Source organism: Littorina saxatilis, linkage group LG4, assembly GCF_037325665.1.
Source record: "Littorina saxatilis isolate snail1 linkage group LG4, US_GU_Lsax_2.0, whole genome shotgun sequence".
In the NCBI taxonomy this organism is placed as follows: domain Eukaryota; kingdom Metazoa; phylum Mollusca; class Gastropoda; order Littorinimorpha; family Littorinidae; genus Littorina; species Littorina saxatilis.
This window is the reverse complement of record NC_090248.1, coordinates 16,761,921-16,777,464: the sequence shown is the minus strand read 5'-3', so window position 1 is coordinate 16,777,464 and position 15,544 is coordinate 16,761,921. Positions and strand designations below refer to the sequence as shown.

At 43.0% G+C, this 15,544-nt stretch overlaps 1 protein-coding gene and 1 pseudogene across 1 annotated transcript in view; both read left to right on the top strand.

The window, feature by feature from the left end:
• The window catches only part of LOC138964093 (serine/threonine-protein kinase PAK 1-like), a 100,618-nt gene that overhangs the window by 16,255 nt on the left and 68,819 nt on the right, over nucleotides 1-15,544 (top strand). The window lies entirely within an intron of this gene.
• LOC138965741 (5S ribosomal RNA) lies at nucleotides 5,144-5,260 on the top strand (annotated as a pseudogene).

Here is a 15,544-nt window from a genome sequence, read left to right as displayed (position 1 = left end):
CCAACTTTAAAATAATGCCTGTGTCACTTCATCCAAAATTGTTATGTCATCAAAGCCACTTAGCTGGACTATCTGGCAAATTTTTTGGATGAAAGATTACTTCTACAGGGTTTGTGTGCACACTTGCTGTGTTCGTTCGTAACCCTATGCGTTAAGTAAACCTCTTTCATTTGCGTAATCGACAAGACCTTGGCCACTGGTCTCAGTGTTCCTGTTCCTTCCTTCCCTGAAAAGTAGTTCTGTTGTCAGTCTTCAACGTGTGATGCTCCGGGGGGTCAACGGATGGACGTAGTGGCGGTCTGCTCACAGGAGGGGACGCTCACTCAGTCTGGCTCCGCAACTTAACAGTCAATGTCGCTAGTAGAGGGCATAGTAGGTAGTGGCCTGCGTCTGTTGGCTCGGGACAGGACCACTACTGAACACTGTCAAAGTGACTTGGTTCATCTTCAGAGGGTAGCCCACCGCAGTGATTTGACGTCCCTCTCCTGAGCGTCTGTAAAATTGACAAGTCTGGCAGCGCAACAACACTCAGATGTGGATTGAGCAGTGGAAGCTGAGAAGGGGCGGTGTGAAAGCACACTGGGATAAGAAACAGGTGTCAGGACAGAAAAACAAAAAAAGCAGCCACACACATACTCACAGAGGCAAATGCGCAAGCATCATTTTGCGCAGATGCTTTGCATGGAAGAGTACACCTTTTTATTTATCTCCAGAGCTCTTCCAGCTGGCACGACCATCTCACCCTTGCCCTCAAGCCCCCAGCCATTGTTTGTTGGTAGGGAGGTGTCAGGTGAAGGCCACCTGCACTGTCCACCAGACAAAAAGCCAAGTAGGGGTGTCTAACTTTTGACACTGACATTGTTGTTAGAGGGTGGGGGTTATGATCATCGAAGCAAGAAAACTGAAGAGCTAACAGATCTATGAAGTAACCGACTGTTCCTCTCAATGATCAAGGCTGAGGGAAAAAAAGAGTATGGCTTTGCTAATCTTGTCAATGCATGAAGGAGGTTACACACAGCAGCTATCTTTTGCCACCACACCTGCTCAAAGTGTTGCCCTCAACCATCAGCTGGTATGCATAACATGACAAGTCGCGATGCTGAGTACAGAGGATTTCAACTCTGACTCCGATGGCGACTGTAGCTTCCATTGTTTATGTCCGACAGACAAGAAAACAAGTCGCGTGAAGCGAAATTAATACATTTAGTCAATCTGTCGAACTCACAACACTGAAATTGAGTGCACCACTTTTTAGGGGTGTGGGGGTGTGTATAGGTTTCGGTCGATGTGTTTGTTTGTGTGTTTGTTTGTGTGTTTGTGTTCGCATATAGATCTCAAGAATGAACGGACCGATCGTCACCAAACTTGGTGAACAGGTTCTATACATTCCTGAGACGGTCCTTACAAAAATTGGGACCAGTCAAACACACGGTTAGGGAGTTATTGGTGGATTAAGATTCTACGACTTATACAGAAACATATTCATGGTCAAAGGGAAATAACCTTCTCAGTTGGTGGCAGTGAGAATGGGTGCAGTGAGAATGGTTATTTCCCTTTGACCAACGGGGGTGTTTTTCCTACCTCGAAGGAATTTCTTGTTTTCATTCAGATAATGCTCAACTGCTTTGTCATTAAATTACATATTCTTACATCAACTCACATATATAGCATTAACTTCAGTTTGGTGCTTTGACATTGAAGTACTGACCCTGGTAAGGGGGAGGTAACCGCATAAAAAACTTAATGCCCCTAGGCATAGTCCGTGACAGTTAACTCCGCTCTCGGTCTCCTGCGCATGCGCGGGAAGCGACCGGTATAAATCATTTTTGACTCACATGCGAAGCAAAAGTGAGTCTATGTACTCACCCGAGTCGTCCGTCCGTCCGTCCGGACGTCCGTCCGGAAAACTTTAACGTTGGATATTTCTTGGACACTATTCAGTCTATCAGTACCAAATTTGGCAAGATGGTGTATGATGACAAGGCCCCAAAAAACATACAAAGCATCAAGGTCAAGGTCGCAGGGGCCATAAATGTTGTTTAAAAAACAGCTATTTTTCACATTTTTCACATTTTCTCTGAAGTTTTTGAGATTCAATACCTCACCTATATATGATATATAGGGCAAAGTAAGCCCCATCTTTTGATACCAGTTTGGTTTACCTTGCTTCAAGGTCAAGGTCACAGGAGCTCTTCAAAGTTGGATTGTATATATATTTTGAAGTGACCTTGACCCTGAACTATGGAAGATAACTGTTTCAAACTTAAAAATTATGTGGGGCACATGTTATGCTTTCATCATGAGACACATTTGGTCACATATGATCAAGGTCAAGGTCACTTTGACCCTTATGAAATGTGACCAAAATAAGGTAGTGAACCACTAAAAGTGACCATATCTCATGGTAGAAAGAGCCAATAAGCACCATTGTACTTCCTATGTCTTGAATTAACAGCTTTGTGTTGCATGACCTTGGATGATCTTGACCTTGGGTCAAGGTCACATGTATTTTGGTAGGAAAAATGTGTAAAGCAGTTCTTAGTGTATGATGTCATTGCTAGGTTTAGTTATTTGACCTTGACCCTGAAGGTCAAGGTCATGTAAAGGTCAAGGTCAAGCATGTGAGTCGTATGGGCTTTGCCCTTCTTGTTCTCACTTCAACACGCGGTGTACGGACGTGTTGAGTAATACAGGATTTTACTAGCCACTGGCCTTGTTGGAAGGCCATTGACCCTGATGTTCCATCTTCTAGTCTGCTTCTCGTTCATCGTATTCTGGGTGAGAACATTCCTTGTTTATTTTGCTGTCTTTTTCGCCTTTCTCTGACTTGCCAAAAATGTTGTTGGTTTTCACTCAACCTCATGCGTTTTTTGTAAACAACAATGGCGGACAGTGACAAGACTAAGAGCTCTGCCAAACAGGTCACAGCTCCTTTAACTCCGCCGGGCAAGAATGCGAAAAAGACAAAGGCTAAAAGCACTCCTAAACGTGAGACTGTTGTTAGCATCTATAATCCTGCTAGCGTAGAGAGTTCAGCTAAATCTTTGACCTCAGTGCAAAGCAAGAGCTTAGACCGTGATGTTCTGTTATCTATGATTGCTTCATTCAAGTCTGAAATGCATAGCTTGCTTTCGAGCGAGCGTCTTTCAGTGTGCTCTGCTTCCATAGCGTTGCCACCCTCCGTTGGTGACGCTCGTTCTTTGTCTAGCCTGAGACCTACCAAGCCTTCTGCCACAATCATTTCTGCTGATGTGCATGCAGAAGAGTCCAGTTCCGGACTTGGGAATATTTCCTCGGAGTTCAGCGGAAGCTTCCCGTCGAATTCCAGAGGCTCAGGTATTTCGACGTCATCTTCCGGTTGAGGATTGTCAGGCTAGGCCCCTAGTGTACAACGCTTTCGCAGCGTTCGCGGGTGTGTCGAGCCAGTCTACTACCCCTGGTTCCGTTTCGGCGGTTCCGGTCACTGGTAGTCCGACAACAGCACCTTCAGCGTACAACGCTCCGGCGTTCGCGGTTGGTGCTGATATGAGGCCCCTAGCGTACAACGCTTTCGCAGCGTTCGCGGGTGTGTCGAGCCAGTCTACTACCCCTGGTTCCGTTTCGGCGGTTCCGGTCACTGGTAGTCCGACAACAGCACCTTCAGCGTACAACGCTCCGGCGTTCGCGGTTGGTGCTGATACGAGGCCCCTAATGTACAATGCTCCGGCGTTCGCGTGAGTCATGTCAGCCTACGACCCCTGGTTCCGCTTCGGCGGTTCCAGTCTCCGGTCGTCAGGCTACAACACCTTCAGTGTACAACGCTTCGGCGTTCGCGGTTGGTGTTAGTGAGCGTCTCTTGCACACAACACTTTGGCATTCGCGTCTGACGTTCTCAATTCTGCAACGCCTTCCGGTCACAACGCTTCCGCGTTTCCGGCTTAGGCTTGCCAGAACAGACCTCCGTCTTTTCGGCAGGGAGAAGGCTCGTCCGCCAGACGATTATCTACTTCCGGTTTCACAGGTCAACCTCTTCCGGCTTCGGCCGATGGTACGACTGCTGTGTGGGATACCTGTGCACTTCCGGCTAACGATCACACAGACAGACAGGAAGTCGATGATGATGATTTTGGTGACTCCTCCTCTTTCACAGAGGATGATCCCAACTTCCGGATCCCAGCCAAATTACAAGCTACTTTCGCTTTGGCTGCAGAAGTCACTTCACGTTACTTTGAGGAAGGGGTATCGGTAGCTACCAGCTTTGCTGTACCATCCCCTTCCGCAGTGATTGACTTCACTCCATCGCAGGAAAGCTCTATGAACTTCCGTTTTCGAGAGTCACCTTCTGTTGCGTTTGAGATGGCACGTGTCTTGAACAATGATCCATTGCTCCCACCGCTGCCATTACTCACGGCTCACGATCAAGCGGCCGCTGCTGCACAGCCTTGGCTGTCTTCTCCACAGCAGGCCGTGCTCTTCGCTCAGGTGAGTCAGCGTAAACCACGCTTGCACTCTAAGCCTAGGAATCTGATCAACACTTTCGCGTTGCAGAGAGCACCTCTTCCGGTCAAACCGGAACTGGTTCTTTTCGCCGCGCTGGCCAAGGTTTTGGCCGAAAAGATGGCCACCTCTGCCAGACTTTATTCCCAGTCAGTTTTCTGGCGTAGGGAATCGTTTTTGTCCAGCTCGATTGCGTAATTCTCCCCTCTCAGGACAGCAGTCCTTCAAAGCCCTGAAGAAGGAGTCGCAGAATGAAACTTGTCTTCCAGACAGAGGCCGACTTCCGATTTCTCAGGGCAAGCCCTTCCGGCTTCGGCATGGGATACCGGTGCTTTTCCGGTAAACGAACATGCAGACAGACAGGAAATCGATGACAATTTTGGAGACTCTTCCCCTTTTTTTGAGGACACTCCTAATTTCTGGATCCCAGCCAAACTTCAGCTAATTTAGCTCTGGCTGTAGAAGTCACTTCTCGGTTTCGGGAATCTCCGCTTTTTGCGTTTGAGATGTCACAGATGCGAGAAGCTTCAGATTAGTGTCCTTCAGTTCAAAGTAGTCCTACCTTGAACCCAATTCAAGGAATCTGATCAGCACTTTTGCCTTGCCGAGTGCCCCTCTTCCGGTTACATCGGAATTGGCCACACTTCTCTTGAATGGTTATAAGACAGCCAAAGGCCATACCACGTTGAAAGCATCGTTCTCGTCCGATCACCGAGGTTAAGCAATGTCGGGCTCGGTTAGTACTTGGATGGATGACCATCTGGAACACCGGGTGCTGTTGGCAAGAGAGTTAACCACTCACCGTACTGAGGCTACACTCGTAGTCTTAGAAGAGACAGGTCTCGTTTCACTCGATCTGACTTCGCTCTCCGAGACCCTATAGGGTCCCTTTCATGTTCAGTTACGTCATCTCTAGAACTATTCAAGTTCTGACATGACGCATGTGAGAAAGACGTAAAAAAAAAGTTTTTTCCCGGCTGGCGAAAATCACAGCCGATCAAATTTCCAACTCAGAGCGACTGTATTCTCACGCAGTTTTGTCGCTCAGAGATTATTCTTGTCTGGTTCTGGTCCCAAGGAGAAAACAATCGATTCTCTTCGATTCTCTCCTTTCGTATATGGACGGCGATCTCTCAGGACAGCTGTCCATAGACGCTTTACGGAATGAAACCCAAGAGTTTAAACAAAGACCCTGAGTTTGCAAATTCACTCAGAGAGCTTTCAAGAAACCACAGGGCAAGCCGCAGTACGGCCCTGCCGCTCCCCCCACCCCTCAGTGCGGCGAATAGCGGACAGAACTCTCGCCAACCTTAAAGCAGGGCGGCACGTTCCAAGAACAAACCCGATACCAGAACGTAAGCCAAAGCCGCAATACAGGCAGAATTCTTTCACTCCTTCAAAGAAGCAGTGTAAGAAGTACGAGACCATACGGGCGTTAAGGTAGACGCCCCTTCGTGGTCCCAAAGCATAAAGGGAGGATGTCGTTCCGTCCTGGACTCACTTATCCCCTTTGAACAAGTTTCTCAGGTAGATATATTTAAAAAATGGAAGCACCCGTATCAATCAGGGATGCACTCAGACCACGGTCTGACATACATAGATCTGACAGATGCGCATTTCCACGTCCTGAGCCTTTCTTCAGCTAAGAAATGGCTACGTTCTTTGCGGAGACAAAATTATCAGTCAGAGCCTTCTCTTCAGCATTTCATTCGCCAGCTGCACTCACTGGTCAGGCACTGGCAACAAGACATATGCCTCGAAGCTTACTCGGTCGGACGATTAGCTAGACCTCCACCGTTAACAAGAGCTCTGTCGTCTCCATGCCGCCAACTCGTTCTACAACTGAACGATCTAGGCTTCTCTATGAGCCATGCGAAATAGGAACTCATACCGTTCCAAATTTTCATTTACTTTTGGTTGAATTTCAACACTCTTACTAGACAGACGAGACTATGTTCAAAACACCGGTCTCGTCCGTTCACCAAGCTGAACTCGCAACACTGTAAGGACCCGGTCAGCACTAGGTCAGTTACCGCCCGAGAACACCGGGCACACGGTTGCTAAACAGAGCATAACAAAATCAAGGTTCAATCGTCTAGGATTTCACCTTGGACTATGCAGCTAAGCCTGCACACGCTCTTCCTCTGCCGACCACGGCGTATATTTTACCAGAGTTTAATAAGTTTACATACTTTATCACCCTCAGCCTTTTTTAGGATCCAGCCGCTTTCCACCGGCCAATACTGTCACGTGACAGAAACAGGTGAAACTCGACATATATATATGGTCACAGGCATGAAAAGGAGTCTAAAACTGTGACATGCTCAGGAAAACTTTTAACCTAAAAAGGAGACACACAAAGAAAGGCTAGACAAATCCAGTCACACTTATAAGCTCATAAACACACTATAAGTTCAAAAAGTAGTTTATTTTTAACAAACTAGTAAATTTAAATCCCGGCATATGTACATAACTTGTCACAACGTCACAAACTGTATTTAACCTTACAAGTGCACTATGACAGAAAATGAACATAACCCAAGCAAAAAACCCACATTAAATGACTTTAAATATCAAAACAACACCAAAAACAAAAATCTAACATTATTACACCCGACTAGAGCATTGTGTACATAACCGTCACATCATATCACAAAAATGCAACAAAAAAGGTGACAAAAGACGATTTCTGACCCCTCAGTACAAAACCCATGTAAAAGAGATAGACACCAGACAGCCACAGGAAGGAGAAATGTAACAACAGAGGATGAAAGGAATAACATCCTTTTTCACTTCATCCGTAAATAATTGCTAAAAAATCGAGATTAAAACAACAATTAAACCACACGGAATGAAACCAACATCAAGTATAGTTAGAAATGCTTACAACTATGAAGTTAAAGTGGCAAACAAGCAAAATCCGGTTATAGGGGCTAGACAATTAAAAAAAACCAGCAGCAGTCAAACTTTGTTCATAACATCACAGCGTGACATAACCAAAACAGATACATTAAAACAAGAACATTCTGACCCAACAGGCCAACAAATGTATGGACATCTCCAAATAAATGAGAAGAACCCTTAACTCTTACCAGTTCGGGGGTTTTAGGGCATATTTTACAGTGCTGTTGGTGCCTACTTGCCGAGTGGCTATCTGGGGTCATATTCTAAATGAAATATAGAAAGTTATATATCAAATGAAAGGAAAATGAATCAGCTTTTCATATTTGCAAAGAGAATTGTGCTATCTTTAAAGGTAAAAATGTTATGGGGGTGACAACATGATTTTTGTTGAAATTTGTACGCCCATTTTTTGGAACACGTGACAAACACAAAGAAGAAATTTTTTTTGTGTTCAGTTTATTTTAGATATGCTGCTAACTAGTCTGTTTGGGCATTCATTTTACATAACATAGCAAAGTTTTATAGAGTTTTGCTGATAAACAAAAAAGTTATTGTCACCTGAATACCCCCACCCAAATTTCAAAGTTGGACGTTTCATGCCTAAGGCCCCCCCCCAAAAAAATATTCTGTTTACGGTATCCTGACTGACCCTATTTTTTCGCGCGACCCTAGACTTTGGTTTGGCATTTGGTAAAAAAAAAAAAAAAAAAAAAAAAAAAATTTGAAAAAAAAAAAATTGAAAAAAATTTGAAAAAAACATTTGAAAAAAAAAACATTTGAAAAAAAAAAGAAGAAAAAAAGGGCTTTGTTTTTTGGCAAAATAACTTAAAAATATGTTTTGGGGAAATAAAAAAAAAATTAAAAAAAAGTCCCGACCTACCGACCCTATTTTTTTTGGCCTATGTTACCGTTAACAGACTTTCTTTTTTTTTTTGCCTAATAATGCATTTCTATAACTAACTTATAACAAAAACCCAGCTTGTTTCAGTCATAAAGTGTGTCTTAAATATGAGTTTATCCACTGTCCGACCCATCCAATGTAAAAATTAAAAAAAAAAAAAAAAAATATAATTAGATAATTGGTCAGTGGAAAACTACAGGGGGGGCATCGTAAGCTTGCTTACGATGGGCAAGGGAGCGAACTGGTAAGAGTTAAGAAGTAAAAGTTGTGGATGAAACCACCATAAATCCACTATACAGCAAAAGAAACCTATGTGTACATAACGGCACGCAAAGTCAGAGGATGAAAGTGCCCATATCAGCTAAAAATGGCGCCACAATAACTGCAATCAACAAATCTGAGAAAGAAATTAGTAGCAAAGGGACACAGTTACCATTTTAAATAAAAAAACAAGATAACACATGTAGCAGGTAAGAGATAAGAGGGATAAATACATATGTACATAATGCCACACCGTGACACCTATGATTCTAAGTGATGTATCTTAAACAGATGCACACCTACAAAGGCAGAAATTATAAGAAAACAAATGAAACACAGAAGGTACAAATAAAAAAGCAACTAGCAGCCCTGGAACATAAATTCAGATCATCATCAGAAAATGCAAGAAAAATGAGAATGTGTACATAACATTACAACAGGAGATTATCTTTCATGCATTGAGTGCTGGTGAGTACTGCTCACTTAGATTTTGTCAGTTGGGAAATGATCACTGTTTATCAACAGACATAGGAACAAGAATACATGAAAAAGTCTAAATGTAATATGATTGTGAAATAAGTTATCAATTCTGAAGATGGTTTAAACAGGATGTGTAAATAAAAAACTTGAAGCTCACAAAAAAAGTCTGGTCTCAGCCATAAGTCTCATGTAGGCTATGCCTCCAGAAAGATTTAGCAGCAAACATGTAAATAAAAGCCCAGTGTTCATGTAGTCGTCCTCCTTGAAGACTCGCAGGATGTTGCACACGGGTATAAAACAAACTGTACATATTGGAGGCCATTTTCTCTTCCCACAGCCCAATTCCACCCCCCCCCCCCCCCCCCCCACAGGAAGACCAGGCTCCCTCAGCAGTAGCTTTTGTGATCTGAAAGAAAAAACGATTTGCAATTATAGATGCATGTAGTTTCTGAAATGCTTGCTATAATGTTTGGATTTTACACTATCTGCTATCATCACAGCAAAACGATATGAAGTGACGTTATGAACATTTTCAGGGTCATAAAAACAGCTGAATGCAGTCATCTACTGCTCAGCTTTTAATTCTTTTAGCAAAAAAGAACAAGATTTGATCGTAGTAAAGAACTCTCTACTGCACAGCCTTCAGAACAAGATTTCAATAACGTGTACATAACGTCACACGTCAGCCAGACAAGCTATCTCGAACTAAAGGAGTGTGAAGTTATGAACACGCAGTCACGGAAGAAAACACAAGCTATCTCGAACTAAAGGAGTGTGAAGTTATGAACACGCAGTCACGGAAGAAAACACGAATCCCACAGAGAAAAGTCTGAATCTCATAACCTGGTCATTTACAAAGAACAACAAAAAAATGAACCACAAGTCTGAAAGAATGAAAATCAAAGAAAATCATTGATAAAAATGTTAAATATTCCGCGCCTAGCCCGAAGACACTAATCTCATGATGTGACGTTATGAACATCGCACCGTACTTTCTCAACCGATTTCCTAGCCCGTCAGAAAGTCCCTTTCAACGCAGAAACAAAAGAAATCAACATAGTAATGTTTTCCACCTATTTGTACAAAGATTCTATTTGTATTAGCTTAACCATGCATCGTACGTTATCCGTCACGACAACAGCTTCGTATCTGAACAATCAAAATAAAATATCTTCATTGTGCGTCAGATCGGAGACTTCGTTTAGCGCGCGATATTTTCGACTTGCACTCAACCATCGTTACAAACAAACAAAACACGTCTCAAACAGCAATATGACTTACAAAATTCATAAAACTTACCATCATTGTGTACATAACACATTTCAAAGAAATCACGACAAAACACTTACCTCCTGTGTTCTCTTATTTCTCGTTCGTTTCAAACGCAGACTTCTTCAAATGAAACTACAATCGCATGCTGGAGAACAGTAAACAAAGTTTGTTCACACCCCTTGTAGAAACGAGTCCATGCGCGGAAGAACATATAGTACATAACTAACGCGTCACGACGCATCACGCAGTTGGCCGAAAAACCTTTCCCGTACCGCTGTTTATCATTGGATTCGTGTTTTAAACTCATTTTCACACAGAAGAATGATTTTTCATCGAAAATCAACAAAAACTTTGTTGTTCTGAAAGTTGAGAATGAATGTCGGCTCATTAATACACTCGGCCGGAAAATCACGACAGAGAACGACGTACATTCTAGCCTATGGTAATCTTCCGGTAGCTTCGACTCGGCAAACTTCGGGGCACTTCAAACTTTGCAATGGAAAGACCGACCATTTCAGAATAGAATCTCCGTATTTTGTCTGTATTTTGGACAGTGATCTGACAGTATGCGAAAGTTTGCCGAGCACACTGTACTAGGTGTCACAGAATTGCAACAGATCACCGTCAATAATCACCAACAAAACATCGATTATATTCCGTACACGTGAACCACACGCTACAGAGTTATGTCCGAGCCGAGAAAAATACCTTCTTCGTCAATGCTCTTCATGTTCACGATTTTAAATCAAAAAGAAGCATCAACAAGAGACTTTTTCTGGAGGTTGTATCACTTTTTCTGACTCGACGCCATTTTGTGCCTTTGACCATTATATATGTGAGTTGATGTAAGAATATGTAATTTAATCAAAAATTTTAAAAATAAATTTTCATTTGATTAATGTACTTGCACAACTCACATAGTTAATACCCTCCCAACCTGCCCCGCTAACGTTTTATAATGTTTCCAAAGGGGTTCGTTTTCAGTGAGGAATGATTTATACCGGTCGCTTCCCGCGCATGCGCAGGAGACCGAGAGGGGAGTTAACTGTCACGGACTATGCCTAGGGGCATTAAGTTTTTCATGCGGTTACCTCCCCCTTACCAGGGTCAGTACTTCAATGTCAAAGCACCATACTGAAGTTAATGCTATATATTGTGTAAGTATATTAATCAAATGAAAATTTATTTTTAAAATTTTCGAATTACATACCCTGTAATACGCACAGAAAATGACCAGCAAAGAGCACTTTTCTAACTTTCTGAGCTTGTTTTTAATCCAAACATAACATATCTATATGTTTTTAGAATCAGGAAATGATAAAGAATAAGATGAAATCATTTTTGGATCAATTATTCAAATTTTCATTTTAATTGGAAACCGGCACGGTTGGCCTAGTGGTAAGGCGTCCGCCCCGTGATCGGGAGGTCGTGGGTTCGAACCCCGGCCGGGTCATACCTAAGACTTTAACATTGGCAATCTAGTGGCTGCTCCGCCTGGCGTTTGGCATTATGGGGTTAGTGCTAGGACTGGTCGGTCCGGTGTCAGAATAATGTGACTGGGTGAGACATGAAGCCTGTGCTGCGACTTCTGTCTTGTGTGTGGCGCACGTTATATGTCACAGCAGCACTGCCCTGATATGGCCCTTCGTGGTCGGCTGGGCATTAAGCAAACAAACCAACAACAAAAAAATTAATTGGAATTTTCAGATTTTTAATTACCAGACTCATCAAGTAATTTTTAAGCTTCTAAGCTGGAATGCAATCCCATAGTCCGGGTTTCGTCGAAGATTGCTTGACCAAAATGTCAATCAATTTGATTGAAAAATGAGGGTGTGACAGTGCCGCTTCAACTTTCACAAAAAGCACAGATATTACAACATCAAATACATTTGTTCCCCCCAAAATGGAGAAAAACCCTGTCTAAGAATATGTTTATTCTCATGAACTCTCATGTGAAGTTTCATGAAGATCGGTCCAGTAGTTTTCTTTGAAATGCTCTACATATACAGACAGACACACAGTGACATACACCACCACCCTCTTCTCGATTCTCAGTCTATGTTAAAATATTTAGTCAAAACTCAGATACAAAGGAGACATTTAGGCGTGTACTACGTTTGGGAACTATCAGTTTGCGTAATAAATTTCTCAGCAAGGCCAAATGCTTAACGGTATTTTTAAAAAGGGTGAGAACGATGTTTGAACATTAGCAGAACCCGCTTCTCCTAAAAGCATCGGCTCTCATTCACTGTACGTAGGCTGTTCTATAATTATTTAGAATCTCAGAAACAGAAACACATACATACCAACACTCTAACCAGGCCATTTTCTAGACCAATTCTTCCCCAGCCGACACCCAACTGGCCATCTTCTCAAACAACCTCATTCAGGCCTGGGACCACGTGACATCAGCTATACCTTGTATGGTCCTCGTGAAGGCTCAGACAGAGTCTTCGGGGCTCTCAAACCGTGTTTCCATGGCTGTTTCTTAAAATCTGAGAACATGCTTAACTAGTATGGGGAGTTGTCAAGAAAATAGGGTGGATGCGACAACAGCAGTGCTCCCTTTGGTGCCAAGAAATCTTTTGTCGCAAAGGCAGTATGCGCAGATGCGTTGTCATGTTGCAGCATAAGCCCTCGAAATACCCTTGTTTAGGCTGTGTTTTTGCCAAGCCTCGACTACTTTGGGCCATTAGTGGTGGACATAGCAGTCAGACGTGACTGCATGCCAGTCTTCAAGAGTCACATTGTCTAAATGCCCTGATCTAGCGACGAAATATGCCGGCATTTGTTTTTCAGTGCTTCTTGTTATTTGTACTTGCCAGTGCCCGTATGCTTATGGGGGAAGTTCGCGAAAACTCCCGAAGTTTTGAGTGACATCGGAAGAACTTGCCTCACTTTCGTATGCATGGGCCGGAAGAAGGGCTTACTTCGAAGCAAAGCGAGGAAGTAATTGATGGTAGTTTGCGACAACTTCCTACGTTTTGAGCGACATCGGAAGTACATCCTCAATTTCGCATGCATGGGACGGAAAAAGTGCTTACTTTTGAAGCAAGCGAGGAAGTAAGTGAGGGTAATTGTACTACAGCGAAACCCAGGAGTAAACACGCTGCTTCCAAAGTTTCTCAGTGCAAAATAGCAGGGCTTTTCTTCGGTTTTTCATATAAAACCGATCTAACGCAAATGAAAGTCCCAAAGAGAGAAAATATAAAGAAAAGTCGTATCTCGTGCGTGCATTTCATGTAAATTTCCCTGAATACAAATCTGAGTTGCCAGCTTTGACTTTTGTTCGTTCTGGGTCACTGGCCACCACTCTTAAAATTTCATCCCCGCTTATAGGAGGAGGTGTTTCTATGTAAATGGGCGTCTTTGTGTGAGTGTGTGTTTGTGTGAGAGTGTGCGTGTGTGGGTGTGTGTGTGTGTGTGCGTGCGTGTGTAGGTGTGCGTCTGTTCATTCATTCATTCGTTTGCAGTGCACGCGCGCACATGTGTGTGTGTGGGGGGGGTGGGGGGGAGGGTGTGTGTGTGTGTGTGTGTGTGCGTGCGTGTGCATGTGTGTGAAATTGTTTGTATGTGTGTGTGTGTGCGTGCGTGTGCATGTGTATGAAAGTGTTTGTATGTATTTGTGCGAGTGCCTGCCTGCCTGCCTGTGCGTGCGTGCGTGCGGGTATAATTGTGCGTTTGTTTGTGTGCGCGTGCGTGCGTGTGTGTGTGTGTATGTGTGTGTGTTCGACGGTGTGTGTGTGTGTGTGTGTGCACCTCCACCCCCCCCCACCCCACACACACACTATTATGAGCTGATTATTTGCGCCTCGATATTTTATTTATTTTCTTACGTTTTATGTTGTTTGTTGTGATTCACCACACCCGAGTTTCTCGAAATTGAGATAATAAAGTGTTCTATGTCTAACACACATGCACACACGCGCGTAGGATAAACAAATCCAATCTTGACTTTCAACTTTACATAAACATACATCCTGTTCACAATTAACGAGGACAAACATAATTTACTAACACCTAAGTACAACAATTTATCTTTTGTAAAAATTTGGACACACATTTTCCCAATTAATATGAAAGTTACTGAACTTATCTTCTTTTCACTACACCTTATATCTTGATTCCCCAAAAAACTTGAGTTCTGCCTTTTTAAATTGACCAGTAGCCCAAAACTTTCGCTCTAACCAAACAGTTTTACCGATACACAATCATTAAAAAAAAAAGAGGTTTAACATAACCGACTTCGCTACCACATAAACAAAAAAAGTTTTATTCTCCCCAACATTCTGGTCAACAAAATCATTATTACAGAGTCATTCAATTTCAAGACAATCATCACAGCTTTGGACAGACCATTTCGTTCAACCACTGAACCAGTCAAAAACAACAACTATAGTAAAAGCTACAGCGCGATCAACGTTCGCCCATTTACGAACTCGCGATGAGATTTGTTTCTTCTGGTCGCCAAGCCTACCGTTTACAAACGCATGCGCACTAATTGGGATTCCCCCAATTTCCTCGACCTTGACCTCAGGACTCTCGAAGCCACTACTTCGGCGTTCAAGTTAGCTCGTGCATACCGAGTAGCTGGCAACTTTGCTTCCAAAGTTCCCACTTTCAAAGTTAATTTCATCATTTATACGACGATATCGCATCTTAAAGGTCCTTACCGATCTAAAAGAAACCTCCAACGCATGCTACAATTGCCTGACATTCTGGTTTTAAAGGCAGCTCATTGGGAAATGAGCTCAGACACAATATTGAAGACGTGAAATGCGTCAATCGAGCAACTGTCGTAACTTGGGTACAATGAGACGGTCGGCTACCTTGCACCATAGACACGAACTGTGACATTCTTGTTTAATTTAGGTGAAAAGCTTGAAACAGAGGGGCTTAAAACCGACAGTACGATCATTTACTGACCGAAAAAACCGTGCTCGAGTCATTCGGCGAAGGTGGTGAGCTTTCAAACTACCACGACTGAATAACTGATAACACATCTTTGCATAGAGCTTTTTCTAGACGAGTAGCATAGTGCAGTGGTTACGGATTCGGAATTTCAATCCGACGCTCTGGGTTCAAGTGCCGCTGGGAGCTACAAAAAAAAAAAAAAAATTGCATTCAGACTGCAACAACCGGTTTTTGCCTCTGTGTTAATTTTTTTTAAACGCGTAAAGAAACTGTCCTATGCTTTAAAAAAAAAATCGAATCTTAACTTTTAACTGTACATAACCATGCATCGCCATC